We start from the raw sequence: 19,825 nt of genomic DNA on the forward strand, positions 1-19,825 counted from the left end.
TAGGCAAGCACTTAGGGTTCTTAACCATTCCATATTTCTGTCTGCATGTTAGATGTTACTTGAAGATTTCTTTAAAAACCCTTGTTAACAGTTCACATCGGTACAGTATTAAACCAATAAATACCGTAAATGTCTAATTGGCTAAGTAGATGTGAATGTCAGAGTGGAGAGCGGTATAGTCTCTTTAAAGGATGCGATCAGTGGGATGTAGGTCCTTCGGCCACAGATTTGAGAGCATTACTGCTCACTGGAGGTCACATTTACAACCTGAAGAGTCTTGCCTTCCTAGTAAATTTGGATTATGGTGGTGTGGATTATTTATTCCACTATTTTAAAGTTGAAATCCAGAAACCTTCTCTCCCTTTGAAATATACCTTCAATTAAGTCATGCCTCTTCATCCCTGTCCAAAATTCCTCTTTGAACAAACCTTATTTGTATATACTACTTATATTTCAGAATCTGAGCGCTGTCTTTCCATGGATGATTGCTATTTGGCTGGCTTTCTTTATGTGCTGGCCTTTTCAAATCACAGGTTTTAAAATAGTCTTTAGTTCATTGGAATTTCTTTTGCATCCTCTGATGGAAAGAATTTTATACCATTTTTAAGACCCCAAATATTTAACACAGGTAAATTAAATTATAAGCACAAGATAGCAATGAAAGATGCCTTCTATTATTCTTCATAGATAGGGTAGGAATATGCCACCAGCAAACCTAGGTCATATTGCTTCTGTTTGGTAAGCAGAGTCACTGCTCTACCAAAATGAGATCAAACAGTACTGTGTGCAGTGGAACAGTATATGCTTAGCATGCATGAGGTACTGTGTTCAGTCTCTAGCACTGAACAAACAAAAGGATTTACCCTCAACTTTCTTTTTATTTATTATATATACAGTGTTCTGCCTGACTTTATGCCTACCGGCCAGAAGTGGACACGAGATCACCTCATAGACGGTTATGAACCACCATGTGGTTGCTGGGAGTTGAATTCAGGACCTCTGGAAGAGCAGTCAGTGCTCTTAACCTCTGAGCCACTTCTCCAGCCCCAACTTTATTATTCTCAAAAACTAAGCTGCCAGCTAGCTGGCTTTCTTTCTTCTGAAAAATCTGTGCCATTTTGTGGATCACTGCCCAAGAGACAGGAGGAGGAGGTTGTCTGGCACTACATGGCCAGTTGTTGATGGATTTGTTTCCTAGATGATGGTTGGTGGGATTCTAGCCTATAATTTATGTACTGTCTCTTTGTGGCTCTCAGTCACATCTCTAGGGCCAGCCCTTGCTGATTTGGCTCATCTGATCTCATACTCCTCACCTGCCATTTGCCTCTGGCCTTTGCTGTTTGTCTGCATGAGATGCTTCAGAGATCATTCCCATATTGCTCCTCCAATCCAAAACCTTTCCGATTGAGAGCTTATTTGACAGGGGCTACACTCTCCACCTGTTCTGAAGTCCTGAGAACACCAGTAGTCTGTTTGCTGACAGAGATAATATTTTGTGTTCCCTGATTGCTAAATACTTCAGTGTTCCCACCCCGCAGCAGATTGCCGATGCCTCAGTTTCTCTTCATTGCCATCATGTCCTCATGTCCTGGGCCTCTTGGACCTCAAACTGTCTAAGAACTATTGATCATTAGTTGGCCCAGCAGTTTTCAGGATTGTATATTAACATCCAGCTTTTACAAAAGGTTTGTTTGTTTATTTATTTATTTAGTATATGTGAGCACACTGTTGCTGTCCTCAGACACACCAGAAGAGGACATTATATCCCACTACAGATGCTGGTTTCTGGGAAACCATGTGGTTTCTGGGAACTGAACACAGGACCAATGGAAGAGCACTCAGTGCTCTTAACTGCTGAGCCATCTCTCCAGCCCCATGCTAATTATTTTTTTAAGATCAATCGTGATTTCAAAGATAAATGCAAGAGTTAAATTCTCATGGAAAAAAGTTCCAAAGTGATTGTGATAATGTTTTACTTTGTTCATTTAGCAATTTCAAACCTTTAAGCACCAGCTGTATATACACTACTATTCTAAATGCTGTGAAATATTTCCAATTTTGTAAAAAAGAAAGCTCCCAAACCAGTTATAAAGTTAAACATGTGTTATGTGGGAACCCTGCTCAATTTTACTATGAACCTAAAATTACTCTGAAAAGTCTCTAAAAAGAAAAACATGGAGAAACAGCAAAGTACATACAGAAAATCATTGGGACTAATTCAAAGCAACTCACAAACTGTTTAAAATACATAAGTGTTGGAAGGCTATGGATTACAATACGGTAAGGGGTAGAAGAATTCACCCATTTAATAATGCTTCTTCTAGGAGTTGACAGACCAGATATTGGAAGACGTATTAAAAGCCACGTATGGGAACATTATAAGATGAGGTAGAAGCATGGAAATTGGCAAGAACAAAACCATGTGGGGTCAGAGACCGAGTTTGATGGGAGCTCCTGGGTCATGAGGTATTCGAGATGAAGGCAGCCACATGCAGGAAAGCAGCACTGAACTATACACAGTTTGTTCTTTGGGGCAGGCACAGTCTTCATCTAGGAGCAAGGGATAGGCTAAGATGGTGGCAGACACAGAGGAGGAAGGCTTCCTCCTAGTAACTCCCCAGTGGGTGCCAATTTTCTTGGTGTCTGTGACTGAAAATGAGAAGGAAAGCAGGGAATTTCTCAGAGCAATGTGGGAGAAAGTGCTGGAAGCTCTGGTGAGTGGCTAAGTCTAAGAGGATGCAAAAGCCACTCGAATGGGCTGTAACCCAGAGGGAGAGCAGGAGCTGAGTAGATCTTTCAAGAAAGCAGCAACAGGACAAGAAAAGAAAAAGCAATCACGTAAATTTTAAAAATATAAAAAGCAATAATAAAATTGGACAAAGTTGTCAAAAGGCACTGTTAAGACTTTGAAAATAGTAGAAAAGGCATTCAGCAAATCTGATTTGTACAAGTATACTTTGGGTAAGAAAGGTCAGATTTCATTGGCCAAGGACAAAGAAGTGGGCTTCAGGCGGGAATCTGACATTAGGCTAGAGCAAAGAAGTAATTTCAGGCAGGAATCTAAATCTTAGGCTAAAACAAGGAAGTAGGCCTCAGGCATGAAAATGACCTTGGGCCAGGATACGGAAGTAGGCTCAGATATTTTGGTCGTCCTGATAAGCCCTCAGAAACAGTGATCACAGTAAGTGTTCATGGGACTTTGTCTATTGCCTTGCTTGTTCTTTGACTATTTGCATCTATTATAGTGCTAGTTCCTCAACCTAGAACTGACCTTAATACTTGCATGTAATCAAAACGGTATAAAAGGAGATTGGGAATAAATTTTTAAAAGGAAAAAAAAAAAGGAAGGTCAGATTGTGTGGCATTCCACACTGGAGCTAGTCTACCTCCAGACTGGGCATAGTAGTTTTCCAGCCTCAAGAGAAGCTGTGAAGACCACATTTTCTCTGAAGAAGTGGGTGTGAAGTACCTCGGGGTGGGCCACTGGCACTTTAGTGATAGACATTCTAATGGCGAACAGGGGCCTGCGCTTTCAGTGTGGATTGGGACCAATAGACTGGGTGATGATTTATCAGGGAGATTTGAGAAGTGGCATAGTGATAGGGGCCTTGGTAAACTCTCTACATATTCCCAGTTGACTAAATGGCTTTATATTCGTGTAGGGAAAAGCAGAGGAGGCTCAAGCTAGTTGCATACCTGGTGACTAGGACGTGCTGTACAAATAGAGAAGACGCAGGAAACCCTGCCAGAAAGTCAGTGCCGGGGAAGACCTAAGAAAACTTAATGAAGATCATTAAGAGCACTTAATATGGTCCCCGAGTGAACACAGATCATTGGCAGAGCATGAAAGCCTCTCCGGCTTAGGTGTCTAAGCACAGCCAGTGATCAGTCCTTTGCTTTCTTTAGCTGTGTAAACAAACAGGTGGATCCCGTTGACTGAGTAGAGATCCAAGCAGCCTTGGACTGTGAAGAAAATGGTTCTGGAAGATTTAGTATAAGAAAATCAGTAAACATCCTAACTGTAGCAGGAATAGCAGGCTTGAGAGGATAGCATTAAAAGACAGATTTGTACTCCATATTATATTAAAATTAACTTTTCAGTAAAAAATATCTATCTTTAATGTATAATGTTAATATATAAAGCCAAAGTATATTATTATATATAATATACACAGTGAGAGAAAGAGAGAGAGAGAGAGAGAGAGAGAGAGAGAGAGAGAGAGAGAGAGACTCAGAGAAAAATGTAGTCAGTGAGATGGCTCAGTGGATAAGAACATTTGCTGCTCATGTCCCCAGCACCCTTGTAGACAGTCATGCATAGCCACGCCTGTTTATAGCTCCATCAAGATGGGTAGTGGTAAGGGCCAGAGACAAGAGGATCCATTTCCAACCTCAAAGAAAGAAGTGGAAGGTGATAGAACAGGACATCTGTCACCCTCCTGTGGCTTCCACTTGGGTGAGTGGTCATACACACACACACATACATACACACACACACACACACACACATACACACAGAAAAAGTAGCCAGTGGAAATGTTTGTGAGTAGGCCCAGATGTTGGTCTTAGCAGACAAGGACTTCAAAGCATTTACAATGAACATGTTCAAGGAATTAAAGGAAGCCATATTTTAAGAATTAAAACATAGCTCAAACTAATGACTCAATATACAGAGACTCTTGATATAGGATATCTAGAGTATTAAATCTAAGAAAAAAATCTAGAGTTAAAAAGTATGAAAACTGAAATAAAAATTCACCACAGTAACAGACTCACTGGCAGAGGGAAGAACCAGAATGTAACACAGAGGAAAAAAAAAAAAAAACAGGCACAAAATTCAAGCAGAGCCTCAACCAGGCATGCTGGTATATACCTGCAATCCTGGCACTCAGGAGGATGAGGTAGAAGGATCACACGCTTAAGGTCTGCTTGGGATACATACCAAAACCCTGTCTGAAAACAAGTAAACAGGGCCTTGGGAGCTGCGGTGCAGCATCAAGTAACATGGAAACCATTAAACACCCTTGTCCAGGTTGGGTCAACATCAGGAAATCAACCACTGTGCTTACAAAGAAGGCAAACTCCATGATAAACATCGGCTGAGCCCAGCATTCATTCCTTATTAATAACTAAACATTGTTTTGTTTTTAAAGAACTGAGTATCTCAGAATATGAAAGAATTCCTTTAACTTGATAAAGATCATCTACCAAAAAAACTCTCTAGGTAGTGTTGTCTTCCTAGGGGAAAACTAAATGCTTTCTTCCTAACAGTAAGGACAAGGCAGGGCGTATTCTACATTAGATTTATGATTATAGCTAATATGATGTGGCAGAGATAGAGAAAATGAGGAAAGAGAGAAATAAAAGGCTTGTGATTTTAAAAGGTAGGAAGAGATCTCTCGTTTGCAGTTGACAAGATCCTGTATTAGAAAGACACTCATTTGGACTAGTGAGTCCTGTGAAGTTACAGCCGCGATGAAGCCCACGCCTGGCTGTGTGAAGCCTCAGAAGCGCACAGCAGCACATGGAGATCAGGGACCACAGGGCTTGCTGGTGGGAAACAAAGCTATTGCTAAGTGGAATTAGATCTCTAAACAAATGGCAGACATTTGAGATCCACAGATTAGGAAAATTCCTTACTCTTCAGTTGGCACGCTTCCCCAAATCGACACTTACTACAAACCCTACATCTCCTAGATGGCTTTATTGGGTACAGGCTGTCAAAGGGATCCTGAAATTTGTAGAAACGTGAAGGGCTCAACGAAGGTTAGAACCATTTTGGAGAAGACTGAAGTTGGATGAGTTGTATATTCCATTTCAAATGTTATAGCACCACAGCAGTCTACTTGGTGCTTAGTCAGGCATGCAGCAGGCGGGCTAGGGGAGTAAGAGTCTGAAAAACAAACCTTCTGTTAACTCAGTCAGCACAGAAGTGTTGAGGGAATTCATAGAGGAAGGGTTGTGTTTTCAATAAACTTCACTAGAAAAATCTAATACTCATTTGAAAAATAGGGATTTAGTCCATTGCCTAATACCATATGCAAAAATAACTCGAAATAGGTAGTAGACTTAAGTGTAAGACCAACATTGGTCCAGATCAGCAATTGCCTTGGGCTAAGACTAGGCATAGAGGGGACTTTCATAGTGACTGAGATGTCCCAGAGTAGACTGTGGTAATTGTACAGCTTTACTAAGCTGCGCACACAGAGAGAAGTGTATCATATGTAAGAACCTCACAAAGCTGTTTAAAAATGGCAGAATAAACTTCCCCTGTGAAGCCCTCATGATCCTGAGCTGGTGAGTAATCACTTATTTGTCATATTAAGATCCCCCCAGCAGACAAATGGTAAAAGAAAAAGCAAGCATCATCATGGGTTCGTTGGGGTGGGGGATGTCCTTGGGCCTCTCACTTACTTCTTGCTAGTTCTTGCCTGGCCTGCCTCGATTGCCCATGGTTCTGACTTCAGGTCCTATGGTTACTGCTCTGTCGGGATACTCGGTAGGTAAAGATTTGCCATGTGATCTCTGGTGAGAAACTATGGATAATGGTGTAGATTTGCACCTCTCCCTTCAGAATAATATAGGAATAAGCTAGACCCTCAGCCTGTAAGGCATACTAGCTAAGGAAATAGGTAATAGAAACAAGAAAAGAATAATGTTTCCTTAAAAAATTACAAGTAACAACAAAAAAAAATTTACCCTGAATTTTCTAGGCTAATCATTGTAGTGCAAAGTAGTTTTTGTTTTTGTTTTTCTATAGACACAGAACAGGGCATTTTAAAGAAATCATTTAAGGTATTATAAAAAAGGGAAAGTGTTTAATTATTTTCTTATCTGAAATCAATCTCACACAGAACATAAAACCTGACCCTGAAAAGGCCTCCCCCACTAGGTGGCAAAAGTAAGCTTCAGGAGAGACAGAAGCAACCCGGCTTTCACCCTGTGAGGTCACAGCAGTCTTCACTGCCACCACCTTGTAAAAGGCAAGCAAGTACTAGCCATTGGGACTAGGGAGTCCATGCACTTCCTGGGTTCTGTCATGTGCAGGAAAGAGAAGGGTGCCTGCAGAGCCCTGGCAGCCTTCCATTCACATGTGCGTGCATGCGTGCGTGCATGCGTGCGTGCGTGCGTGTGTATGTGCGTGCCTGTGGGGAAATCCGCTTCACCAGGAAGACATTAGGAATACACAAGGATGTGAAACACACGAACCACTACAGTTGATTTCTAAGACATTAAATGAAAGCACACAATTCTAAAACAACATACTTTACTACTAAGCACTGTTTTTACAGGGAATACTGAAGAGAAAATTACCGCCATCATCCGCACATTTGTCCCAAGGTCCTTAAATATGGAAGACCTCACTTTAACTAGAACAGTGCGTCTCATAGTAGTGACAGGGTGGCTCTCAGAAGTCATTTCTAACCTAGTTCTGTCAGCTGCCAGCCCACCTGGGCTTTTATGGATATAAAAAGTTTCTGTAGGCTTTACCGGTTTCATGGGTCTGAGAATATGCTTTCAAAAAAAAAAAAAAAAAAAAAAAAAAACAGCCAGTAACAAATTGGAGCTTTCGAAATGTCCTAGTCAGAAGTTATAGGGGCCGGCAAACAATCCTCTTATGTTCATGTTAACATCACTAGCCCTTTTCTGTCCTTTCTCTGCATATGTCCTCTGCATTGTTCTTCTGTCTCTTGCTGTCTCTGAAGGGCAGCAGGCTATGCTTCTGTTCTGATGTAAACTGTCTGTGTTGCTGAGGTAGGGACAGCTTCCCTCCAGGCAGCATCCTACAGAACACTTCAAAATTGAGAGAGACGGCTCCAGTCCAGCCAGCACACAGATGATCAGTCTCTACCGTGAAGTACAGGCTCAATACTTGAATTGTTTCAGCTTAACATTTTAATTTTAAAAGCAGCTAGTCATTATACATCATTCAATTCAGTGTGCCTGTGTGCAAGAAAAAAAAAATAGGAACACTTGTTGCTTTTCAAACATGTTTGGGTGCTCTGTGATTGAGTTTCTGGGATTGAGTAACTTTATAATTGTTGTTCATCCTCTAGGTCAGTTTTGTGAAAAGAAGCCCTATTTTATTAATTTTTTTTGTTCTAGGCTCCTCCATTTATGTAGATAGAGGAACTCACAACAGAGGCTTCTGTGTCATCCAGGAAATGAGCCTTGGCTCACTGACTTGGAGGATTTAAAATTTGGTCACTTCAATAGAGTGATAAGGATATACTCAGCAAAACTGCATTATAAAGCACCTTCAGGTGCCATGGCATTTTATGCCAAGCGATGCATCCTGCAAGCTTCACTATGTGCTCCTGTCCGCCTGTAGTTAAGACGCCTCTCCATCAAGGTAGTGGCTCAGTACCTCAAACTGTATTGTTGCAGCTCTCCCTGCTAACCGGGAGATTAATCGCTTCTGTTGTTTCCTTTTAAAATGTTACGCTGTAGCAGGGTTTTGTTTTTTTCTCCTTCAGTAACTATTCAAAAAAGAGTAATCTAGAGTAAAAGATAACCCAAAAGCTAATTCACGCAAAAACTTTTTTTTATTAAATGCCGTACGCGTATATGGCACTGTGACGATATGTGCGTATGGATCTGAAGCCTCTATTTGTCATAGGCCAAGACACTTTTTGTGTTACAGATTTTCTTCTGTTTACAATGTTTGATCTTATACACAGCACTCTGCTTCTGAAGTACTAGCCATAAAGTTTCCAATTTGGAGAACACCACTGGAGAAGACCCAGGGTTGGTCTCCAGAGTCTTGCTTTTGGACACCACATCAGTTGCCATAAGAAAATGAAGCTTCCTTCTTGTTCCTTTGTGGGATAATAGGTACTTTCCCAGCATTAGTTAATCCTAGAGACAAACAACAAATGACTGAAAATATCTTAATTTACATTTATATTTCTGGTGACATTTGTGGCCCAAACAGTAATGACATATGGTCTTGGTCAAGGATCAATAATTTCATTAAATAGACTTTCAGAAATACTTCTTAATTTTTTTTTTATGCGCCACCCCCGCCTCTGACAAAAGCTAAAACTTGTGAGTTCTGTGATAGTCAAATAAAGGCAAAGAGAAGTCTACAATTCTTCCTTAAGGAACATGGAACCTCACTGTAGGCTTCTCATGGAGGGCTTTTATCTTTAAAGTTTGGAGTCCAAGAATCATTTAGTTTATGCATGCCATGGAAGATATACCAAGAATCTGTCTATAAGGCATCTGGAGGCTGCTGGGAGCATGAGACATGATAAAAATGCAATCGATTTTTAACATCTTAAGACGTTGGGTATAAACACACAATTCTGAAATAGACCACACTTTGCCACTAATAGTCGTTTTCTTTGTATTTTCATTGAAAAGCATAATATTACTTAAGATACAATTTGGATACCTAGAATACTGTGTTCTTTGTTTTAGTAAATAAAACTTTAATGAGGATTCAAGACTCTTATTTAGTATCCATCTCACTAAGAGACTTTTGGCAATTTTTAAGAAGGAAAGTTTGCACAAAAGAAGTATTTCCTCATTACCAAATTTGTCCCTTTGAAGTTATGGCAGATGACATCTGCCCGAGTGGGTCCTGCAAAGACATCTATTGTGTATCGTTAGTGGTGCAGTAAATTGGTTATTTACGTTTTAAAGTCCAAGCATACTGGGATCCTTTGTTTTGCTTTTGAAGATTGCTGTTACAATAAAACACTTGTGGACAGAGTAAAGTTGTCCTGTTGGTTTAGTTAATGCTTCGTTGGAAGCTAAAGATTCCCTTTCCACCCACTCATCTCCTCGTTATTAGAATGGGAGAAAACCTGTAAATTACTTCAAAAGTTATGAAAAAATCACGCAGTGTTTTTATCATTGCTTTAATAGTCACAGGTAAGAAAACAAAAGAAGACACAGGTTAATCTCAAGACTGCTCTCGAGTTCAGAGACAGAGACATTTGAGCGTACTACAGTTATTCTGTGCTACCCTTTAATAGCCGTGTATTATAACACTGCTCTGTTGTTGCTAAAGTTGAAAACACAAGCAGACTATGTATTAGAAACTTCATTTTAGCCAGGCAATGATGGCACATGCCTTTAATCCCAGCCCTTGGGTGGTAGAGGCAGGAAAATCTCTGTGAGTTCAAGACCAGCTTGATCTACAGATCGATTTCCAGGACAGCCAGGTCTACACATAGAACTTTTATTCCAACAAACAAGTGAATGGAAACAAAACAAACAACCAAAAACAAACAACCAAACAAAAAAACCTCAGTTTAGTGCTGCTGTTTAAAATTTTATTCAAGTTTTTAAAAATAGATGGCTATAAATGTTTTTTTTATTATTTCTGGTAGAAATAAGCATATTTTCCTAAAGATTTTCTATTATATACTATTGCCTATTATGAATATTTAACTGTAGAAATAAAAATAGCTAAAATGTTCTATTTAGCAACTACACATCCTCCATACTAGCTGAGTGGTGGGCTGACAGAGAATGGCGCTCATCATCTTTTTCTTTAATCTCATTTTTTAGCGCGCACGCGGGTGCGCACGCGCACACACACACACACACACACACACACACACACACACACGAGTATAATTAGAGTCGGTGATTGCTCCCTCTGAATTCCCTGAGAAAAAATGAATAATTACTAAGATAAAGACAAGGAACTCTGTTTGCACACAGTTTTAAAAAGAATGTTTTTCTGTCTCGACGAAGGTGTTTTCTTTCTAATTGAAGCTATCTATTCTCTGCCCCGTGCTCAAAGCCCATCTCCTAGGAAAACCTTTTTAGTGCTGGGATTTAGTTTCCCACAAATCTCCCTTTATCTTCTTCAGTGGCTCCTTTCCCCCATCCTTTCCTTCATCCCTGCCTCTGCCTAGAACTATAGTACAATTTCCTCCTCCTTGGCTGCCAAACTCTGTTCCCTCTTCCTTCTTACTTCCTGGCAGATGGAGCAGTGTGATTTTTTTTTTTCCCGGCCATCATTTTAACTGTCTTGGCCACAGTTTCCTATGTTCTACACCTTCCACAGACAAGGCCCCACTTCAGCTTCCTGCTGTCCAGTCAGTTCTTAGGATCGCTTCTCTCCTTATGAGCCCGTCTGACTTGAACCACCGGATGCCTTTGGCTCTTTGTCTTCTCTTGACTCCTGGTTTTGTCCTGGGAGCTTTGGTTCCTTTTGTGTATCAACCACTTCTGTGTGTGGCAGTGTTGATCACGCTCTGACGTCTTCACATCTTTATTTGTATCGATAAGAACCTGTTTCTTTAGAGGGGAGAGATTGATTTTATTATTGCACCTGGTTCTGAGAGCCCAGAGTCTATAATGTAGGCTGCTGTCTGGAAGCAGGCAGAGTTGATGCTGTGGTCTTGAGGATTCAGTCTTCAGGGTGCGTCTAGCTTTAGCATGCTATAGGCTTAATTCCTTTAGGTAGAATTCCTTCCTCTCCAGGAATCCTCAGCTTTTCTCTGAAAGGCTGTGAGGAACCCCTCCTTTCATGAAGGCTGATCGGACTGATTGGAAATGCTAACACAGCTACAAGACACTTTCACAGGAAGATCTAAACCAGTGTCTGGCCGAGCAGGCTGGCACCACAGCCCAGCCAAGTTGACACAAAAATTAACTGTCACACTCCCTTACCAGGCCCAGGCTTAGATTTTATGGGATCATTGAAAAACATGGAGGCTGAGACTTGATATTTTGATCTTATATTTAGCAGGCTGATTTGCTTTGGGTGTATTTCTTTTTTTTTTTTTTTAACTTTTATAGATTTTTTAAAAATGTTTTAAATTAATAGGATTATATTCTTCTCCCCATCTCCTTCCCTCCCACTTACTCTCTCTAGAACCCCTCCCATGCCCCCAATACCCTTAAGTTGTTACCTTCGTTTCCTTTGATTATATTTGCTCATACACACATGTGCATGTGTATATGTGCACAAATATATATTACCTGGATGAATTGTAGGTGACAACATGGCACTAATATTTGCCTACTTTCCTCCAGAAACAGGTCAGTATGTGGCTGGGCAGCTCAGCTGGATGTCTCTTTAATGTAGATCGCTAGAAGGTTAACCGAAGCTGGCGTGATTTTCCTATTGGCAGATTTATAAACACAGTGTGTCTTTCTTTAGTCCTTGATGAATCAATATGTTCCATTGCCATTTATAGGTACACATTGGCATCATTACTGTTCACAATGTATAGTGGACCAAGTTTTAGATATTTGAAAAAAAATTTTTTATATTTTGATAAAGCAGCAGAATAGTTTATTTACTTGTTTTGTTTAAATCACTCATATAATTATAATGATAAATACTCAAGTGTTCTGCTTTGCTGTCCTGTTATAAAAGTCAGTGGTCAGGGGATTATGGCAGTATCAGGGAGGACAGTCGTGTGATTTTTGTAATGTTTGGTGTAACACACGTATTGCTAATTGAGATAATATCTGTTTATGCTTGTGCAATCAATACTTGAAAACTTAAGGAGCCTCTGGCTGTGGTCGCATTTGCTTGTAATCCCAGTACTTAGGAGACAGAGGCAGGAAAATCAGGAATTCTAGAGGACCCTTGGCTCTGTAACAAGTTCAGAACCAGCCTGGCCTCTATGAGACACTGTCTTGAGAGCAAAGTAAAACAAGTTAAGCCTGTTTGTAGATGCAAGTAACAGTCTTGTTGTAGTCATTAGGGTAGTGCATAGCGAGTGGATGCAAGTGATAACTAAGTCATGGGCATTTAGGGAGAGTCCATAGCTAGTGGCTTATATAGTATGCTTCTCAACTAGAAATTACTGCCTTTGCATCATTTTTCTTAATGAAGATGGCCTTTCCCAATTGTAAGTTGCCAATAATTGAATATTAATTTATATTTGTTGTGATTCAGTAATATGAAATCCTTTAATTACTTAGTCCAAGTAACTTAGACTAAATGAATCAAAGCATAAATTATTTTTTTACATTTATTCTATGATTTTTATGTATATGGGTGTTTTGCCTGCATGTGTGTGTGTGTGTATGTATGTATGTATGTATGTCCCACGTGTATGCCTAGTGCCCATGGAGAGCAGGACAGTTCTTTGGGTGCCCTGGGGCTGAAATTACAGATGGTCATGAGCCACCATATGGGTACTAGAACTCAAATCTGGTCTTCTTAAAGAGTAACACTGAGCCAGCTCTCCAGCCCTTGGGTTAGGTTTTAAATCTGAACCTACGATGAACTCTGAGGCTGTGTTCTGGTTACACACCGTCTGAAAGCTTTGAAATGTCTTGTGATCCGTGCTTCTCTACTTCAACTCAACACAATTCGAAACTGTTACAGTCCTCTGCATGTATGTAAGTTAGTTACCAACGAAAATGTAAATGCTATTTGTTAACCAAACTTGTGCTACATTTTAATAATTTTAATGTATCTAGTTACACTTCAAGTGCCTTAGATTTTATTAATATTCTAGGCAATTCTTAAAAACTCACTCAGAGCTATGACTTAGATTTTTTGATAGAGTATAAAACCGTTGCACTTTTGTTTGATTGAAAAGTATGAAAAACTTTGGCACTCAATCAACTAGGGAAACTTTAATTATATGATAGCCTTTGATATTTGCCATAGAATAATTTTAATGTTCCATGTTTTATTTCGAATTACTAGGAATAGAAGTGGAAATGTCAGTTTGGGAAAATGTTAATTTGAACTTATACATGCTTACTGTAATCAGCCTACAATTGCAAGTGTGCAGTAGGGCAGGGCAGGGAGTAAAGAGGGAGATGCTTCTGACTGGGAAATGTCTGTTCCATTCCAGAAGACAGATCTGCCCCCACTTTCATCCACCTTAATACTCAGTTTTACTCAAATGCTATACAGTTGTCTCCTAAAACGTGTGGTACAGATATTAAATTCCAAAACATACAGATGTCAATAACCATTTACAGAGAAATGGAAGGGGTTTTCCCTGATAACATCACATCTGCCCACAGACAGGATTTGGCTATATGTGCTCATTACATGTCCCATCTAAGCTAGTCTCCACTAATCTCCCCTGGCCCCTGATGCCTGGCAGGTGGAAATCTGTGTGTTCTCAGCCACCCACAGAACTTCAGCACACGGGTCTTTAACTTCAGTTCAATATTTGCTTATGGTTCTTTTTCTTCTCGAGATAAAAATGTGAAATATGGAATGTACCAGTTGGCAAAAGTCTGCTCACCTGCTTGTGAGACTGAAGCTCCTGTGAGGATGTAAAACACTAACATCACAATAGGCAGGCCCCTCAGTAACATCACAGTAGGCAGGCAGCCCCCTCAGTAATCACAGTAGGCAGGCCCCTCAGCTCCCTGTGCAGTAAATCCCAGCGGTACCACCTTCAAAAGGCAGCCATCGGTGCGGTATTTTCCACCGCATATGGTTTTTGGCAATAAAAGAAATTCACATTCCTGAGCTTGTCTGGGATGTGTGCTGTAATGATGATTACTTAGCAGAGTGTTTGGGGGTTCATCCCTATTGAGTGTAGCATAATTTATCTATTTCTGCTATGGAATAGTGCTGTGTGTTATAGACTCAGTTTGCTTGTCCATGTCTTTTTTCATAGACACCTGAGTTGTTTCTCCTTCCCAACTATTGTGAATACAAATGCTGTGAACATTCTTACACAAGCCCTCCTCCAAGGTGGTCTCATTTCTCTTAGCTCAGTCTCAAAGTGAAAATGGCTAGACATATAGTACCTGTATATTTACATACGACACTGTTTGATAGTCTCACCAAGGAGGAAGGCAGATTCTCGTCCCTGCACATCATTGGCAACACAGAGGCCAATGGAAAGACTGAGATTTGTACCCCCTACAGATGTTCAGTTATTGAAGCACAATTGGATTTCCTTGCATTTTGTTAAAAACCAAGTGACTAAATAAGCATGGGTCTATTCATGGCCTCTCTGTTGCTTGCTTGATCGCTATGCTGGTATCGCTGTGGTTTTATAGAGAATAAAGTGTTGGCAGCTTTGGGGAGCTGCATGCATACTGCTATACCTTTATTTTCTTATTGCCTTGTTCTCCAGCTTTTTAATACTAAAGCTGCCAGGAGCAAACATGTCACGTGTATCTCTTCCCACTTGTTGAATTATCTCCCCAGGGTTAATATCTCTATGTAGGAATGCCAGGTCAAAGGATGAACGTATTTTTCATTTTGATATATGGAAGTCTAATCTGTCTTGTACACTCTATACACCTTTCCAGTACCTGTTTCCTTGTACCACGAGAATACCTAAATCTCTAAAAAGTAAATTTTAGTAAACGGGGATTAATAAAGACTCAAAGGAGAGATGACCTTGGGCCTCCAGAAGGTTGCATGTGCTTATGGGGCTGGAATTTACTTTTCATTCTGATTTTTTCTTCTGAATCATGGAGAAAGCATTTTCAACAGGGAACTTACATAGGCAGCATCTTGCCAGTAGAAGGTGACTTGTCAAACCTCAGCTTCCAGCCCCTAGTCAGCTTGCAGTACTTGCATTGCTAGAGGGGTAGGTGAATGCGGCAGCCCAAGGCTGAACTGGTCTGTGAGAACTCTCACTGAACTCTGTGCTTAGGCGGTCCAAAACAAGTGAGAAGTCCTTCAACAATAGAGAGCAGACTAGGCTAATCTGATGGCTACCTGGTAATTTTCTGACATAATAGTAGCCTGTGTGGCCTGGTTCACAACACTGGCTGAGCCAGTCACAATGAGACACTTCATTTTTTTTTTTCCTGTACTCTGTGTTTGTACTAAACTCTTAAATGCTAAAGTTAAAAACAAAGCTTGATACTGGACCTCCCCACACACACCGTAATTTTTTGGTGGTGGATGGAAGGAATTTTCCATTAATTCTATTTCTCTGTGGCCTGTTTAAGGACAAAGAAAGAAAAGAGCAAAACAAAACGTGGTGGTGCTGATGTGAGGAGGAGAGATGGGGGAGGGAGGTTTTCCTCAGTTTAATGATTTCTGCTCTTGGATGCTTTCACATTGCTACAAGAAACCTAATGCTGATTTTGCAAAAGATAAAATAATAGAAGAAAAGACACCGTTTATCCATGTGACCTTTGACAAAGGATCCAACTCACTCATCTGTAGCTCTCGAGGTCCAACCATTGTTCTCTTGAAGGGTCTGTATGCTTGTCTAATTTAATTTCTTCATGGACTCTGCTCCAGACTCCACCTTAGGATCCGGCTACACTTGAATATCAGTAGATTTAAAATATGACCCAGCTAGGTAGTGATGGTGGTGGTGGTGGTGGTGGTGGTGGTGGTGGTGGTGGTGGTTGTTTTGAACTAGCAAAAGACAAAAGTACAAATTTTTTCACATGTAGCTAAGCCTCAGGAACTGCCATTTCCCAGGCCTGCAAACTGTGCCTTCCTTCCCAGGGAAAGAGCAGGAGCCCACACACAGAAACATGAGGGCTGGACTGTGCCTGTCTGAGTCACCTGTTGAGAAAATAGGCAACTACTGACAAGCTTGATTCATGGCTGAGTGACTGCTCTGCTAGCCTTCACATGAGCCCCACTGAGCCTGCTAAACAAGGCCTGTTTGAAGTTCCTTTTTAACATTTCCAAAACGTTAATTCAGCAGGATGTCTCCTCAGGGTTCTCCGTGTCACCACATCAGCAGCTGTTGAGGTCTATTCTGTTCAGCATGCCATGTTTTCCTACGTGCTTTTTTTTATTTGTGACAACAGCAAAGTAAATATAAGCCTAAGTTCTACTTCATTCAACATTTACACACGTTACACTCGCATCTGATGGTTCTTCTGTCTGTTTGGAAGCATTCTTAACCTGCAGGCAGTGTGCAGGTCAGCCGTGGCTAAAGAGCATGCTGTCCCCTGAATTCCTTTTTTAAAATGGTTCCTTTGAACACCATGCTTGGAACAAGAAGTTATACTGACTGTAAAGCAGGAGATTTCATTTTCCTTAAGCTCCCAATTTTATTTTTGTTTCCTAGATGCTTTAGGTCATAGATGTGTTTATATCTCCAGATGGGATTGGTAACTCTCTGCATAGTAGTTAAAATTCCTTAAATTCCCCCCTCTTTAAAAAGAAAAGTACTCAGCTTCCTAGGGAATCTTTCAATAAAATAACAGAATTCTTTGGTATAGAACGAAAGCCCAGCAAAACCTGACGGCAGCAGCAAGGCCAGCAGGATGTGACACACACTGACTTGCTTGAGCAGGAGAAGCTCCTTAGAGCTGCGACCCATAAGGAAAAGCCATTCCTCCTTGACATGAGAACTGCTACATCTCACCATCATCCGGCTGTCCCTTTCTGTGCTTACTCAGGTTTTAAAGGACCTGAGTGTGGTTTTATATGTTCATTAGCTTGGGTTTTTCTTTGTGGTGCTTTTCACAGCCATCTTATCAGATTTCATTACATGCAAAGAATCAAAAGATCAACCCATTACACAGCCTAGCAGCACGAAGTCTTCTCCATGTATAGGGAGAAAATTGTATAAATCAGGCTCTCAGGTTTCAGTGGGAGGCAGAGGGATGCACGGTGTCCATTTGTCAATTTGATGGCCCCATGGTGAGGTTACATTAGCTTGTCTTTGAACAGAAATGAAATCTTATGCAAAGCTCCCTGGCTGTCATTTCTACTAACATCTCTCTTAAAGCCAGGCCTCTGAGAAAAACAAAGTGAGGACACAATCCAATCAGTCACTCAAGCTGTCTGTCAGCTGTTTTCTTAAGGAAATGACTTTCAAGTTACTGGAGCAGAGAACTGTAGAAAATTAACAAAGGTTGTAGTAGTAAAAGTATGTGGAATTTTTTTTTTTAAATACCTGTGTCTTTTTTGAGATTTTCTGTGCAGAATGCCAAAAAGAATCCCCCCACTTTCATAATGAATCATATGAATTTATTTCTTCTTGAACAATAGACCCACTGCTGTTAACAAGTGGAATCTTTCTTGCTTAATGTGAGCACATGCTAATTCTCCCAAAAACTTTCTGTAAAACTCCAGGGCTCCAGGTCCTCTGGCAGTCAGCTTGCTGTCTTTCAGCTTGAGCTACGTGCACTTCCGTTATATAATCTTGCTTGCAGTTGGCAGGGTAAATGGTATTTTCAGTGTAAATTATTGAGATTTCATGACGTACTATGACACTTTAAAACCCAAACTACATTGCCCACGATGGCCAATCTAAGGCTGATGACCAGATTTGCAGGCCTGAAGCCTGCTTTATGGGCTGAAACTCAAGTCGTTTTCACCCTGCCTTATTCATCATGAAGTAGTTAAACTCAGACTGCTAAACCAGGAGAGATCATCGGACAGTGGTGGTGCCATGCACAAAGGCCTCCTTCACTGGTACTTAACTGTTGGTCGTATGTGGCTTTTATAGTAAACTATGCTTTGATGTGCAACTTAGAAGAAGCAGGAAGAGCGCTTTAAAGCGAGAAGAAATTGTATAACTACTGTATTTTGTCATTTTTCATTTTCTCAATAATAATATCAAAGACCTTAAGAAGTCACTGGCTAGTGCGCTTAAAAAGAGAGGAAATGTCCTCTTTGTTTTGTGGGTTTGCTAATTACATTCTTGGGTTTTAAAAAATAATAAATTTAAAATAAATTTAATCAGTTCCTTCTATGGAAAATATTTCTAAGAGTAATATATCTAGTCTATTCTCTTTTTTGCACATAAATGTTTATGAAAGTCTGAGACACAACAGCTACAAAGTAATTTAAATGTCTGTCAGCTAACAGAAAAATAAAATGTGGTATATCAATAATGGAACAGCATTTGGCAGAAAAAGCAGTAACGTATTGAGACACGGTACAACACTGATGAAACCTGAAAATATGTTAATGAAGGAAGACAGCCATGAAGACCCAACTACACAGACGTTTCACAACAGGCAATCTATAGAGACGGAAAGAGGGACATTGGGGAAAATGGAAGATTACTACTTAATGGTCAGGTCCTCTTTAGGCAAAGAAAGAAAAATGTCTTTTTTTCTGTCTTTTTTTTATTGGATATTTTATTTACATTTCAGATGTTATTCCCTTTCCCCATTTCCCTCCTGCCCAGACCCCTTATCCCATCCTCCTCCTGCTTCCATGAGGATGTGCCCCACCCACCCATCCACTCAGACCTCCCCACCATCAAATTCCCCCACACTGGCACATACAGCCTTCACTGGAAGAAGGATCTCCTCTCTAACCTATGTACCACAAGGCCATCCTCCCCTACATATACAGCTGGAGCCATGAGTCCCTCCATATGTGCTCCCAGGCTGGTGGTTTAGACCCTGGGAGCTCTGGTTGGTTGGTATTGTGGCTTTCCCCATGGGACCACAAACCCCTTCAGCTCTTTCAGTCTTCTCTCTAACTCCTCCATTGGGAACCTCATGATCAGTTCAATGGTTAGCTGTGAGCATCCACCTCTGTATATGTCAGGCTCTGGCAGACCTCTAAGGAGCTATATCTGGCTCCTGTCAGCATGAACTTCCTGGCATCCACATCAGCGTCTACCTTTGGTGACTGCACATGGGATGGATACCCAGGTGGAATGGTCTCCAGATGGCCCCTCCTTCAGTTTCTGTGCCACACTTGGTCTCCATATTTGTGCCCATGAGTATTTTCTTTCTCCTTCTAAGTAGGATTGAGGCACCCACACTTGGTCTTCCTTCTTCATGAGCTACATGTGGTCTGTGAGTTGAATCTTGGCTATTTCAAGCTTTTGGGCTAATATCCAATTTATCAGTGAGTACATACCCTGTGTGTTCTTTTGTGATTGGGTTACCTCACTCAGGATGATATTTTCTAGTTCCATCCATTTGCCTAAGAATTTCATGAATTCATTGTTTTTAATAGCTGAGTAATACTCCA

General features: G+C 40.6%; 1 protein-coding gene across 3 annotated transcripts in view; it reads left to right on the forward strand.

The window, feature by feature from the left end:
- Stau2 (staufen double-stranded RNA binding protein 2) overlaps window positions 1–19,825 on the forward strand; it is a 248,340-nt gene that overhangs the window by 166,203 nt on the left and 62,312 nt on the right. The gene's annotated exons all lie outside the window — the stretch shown is intronic.

Source organism: Arvicanthis niloticus, chromosome 25 (genome assembly GCF_011762505.2).
Source record: "Arvicanthis niloticus isolate mArvNil1 chromosome 25, mArvNil1.pat.X, whole genome shotgun sequence".
NCBI lineage: Eukaryota > Metazoa > Chordata > Mammalia > Rodentia > Muridae > Arvicanthis > Arvicanthis niloticus.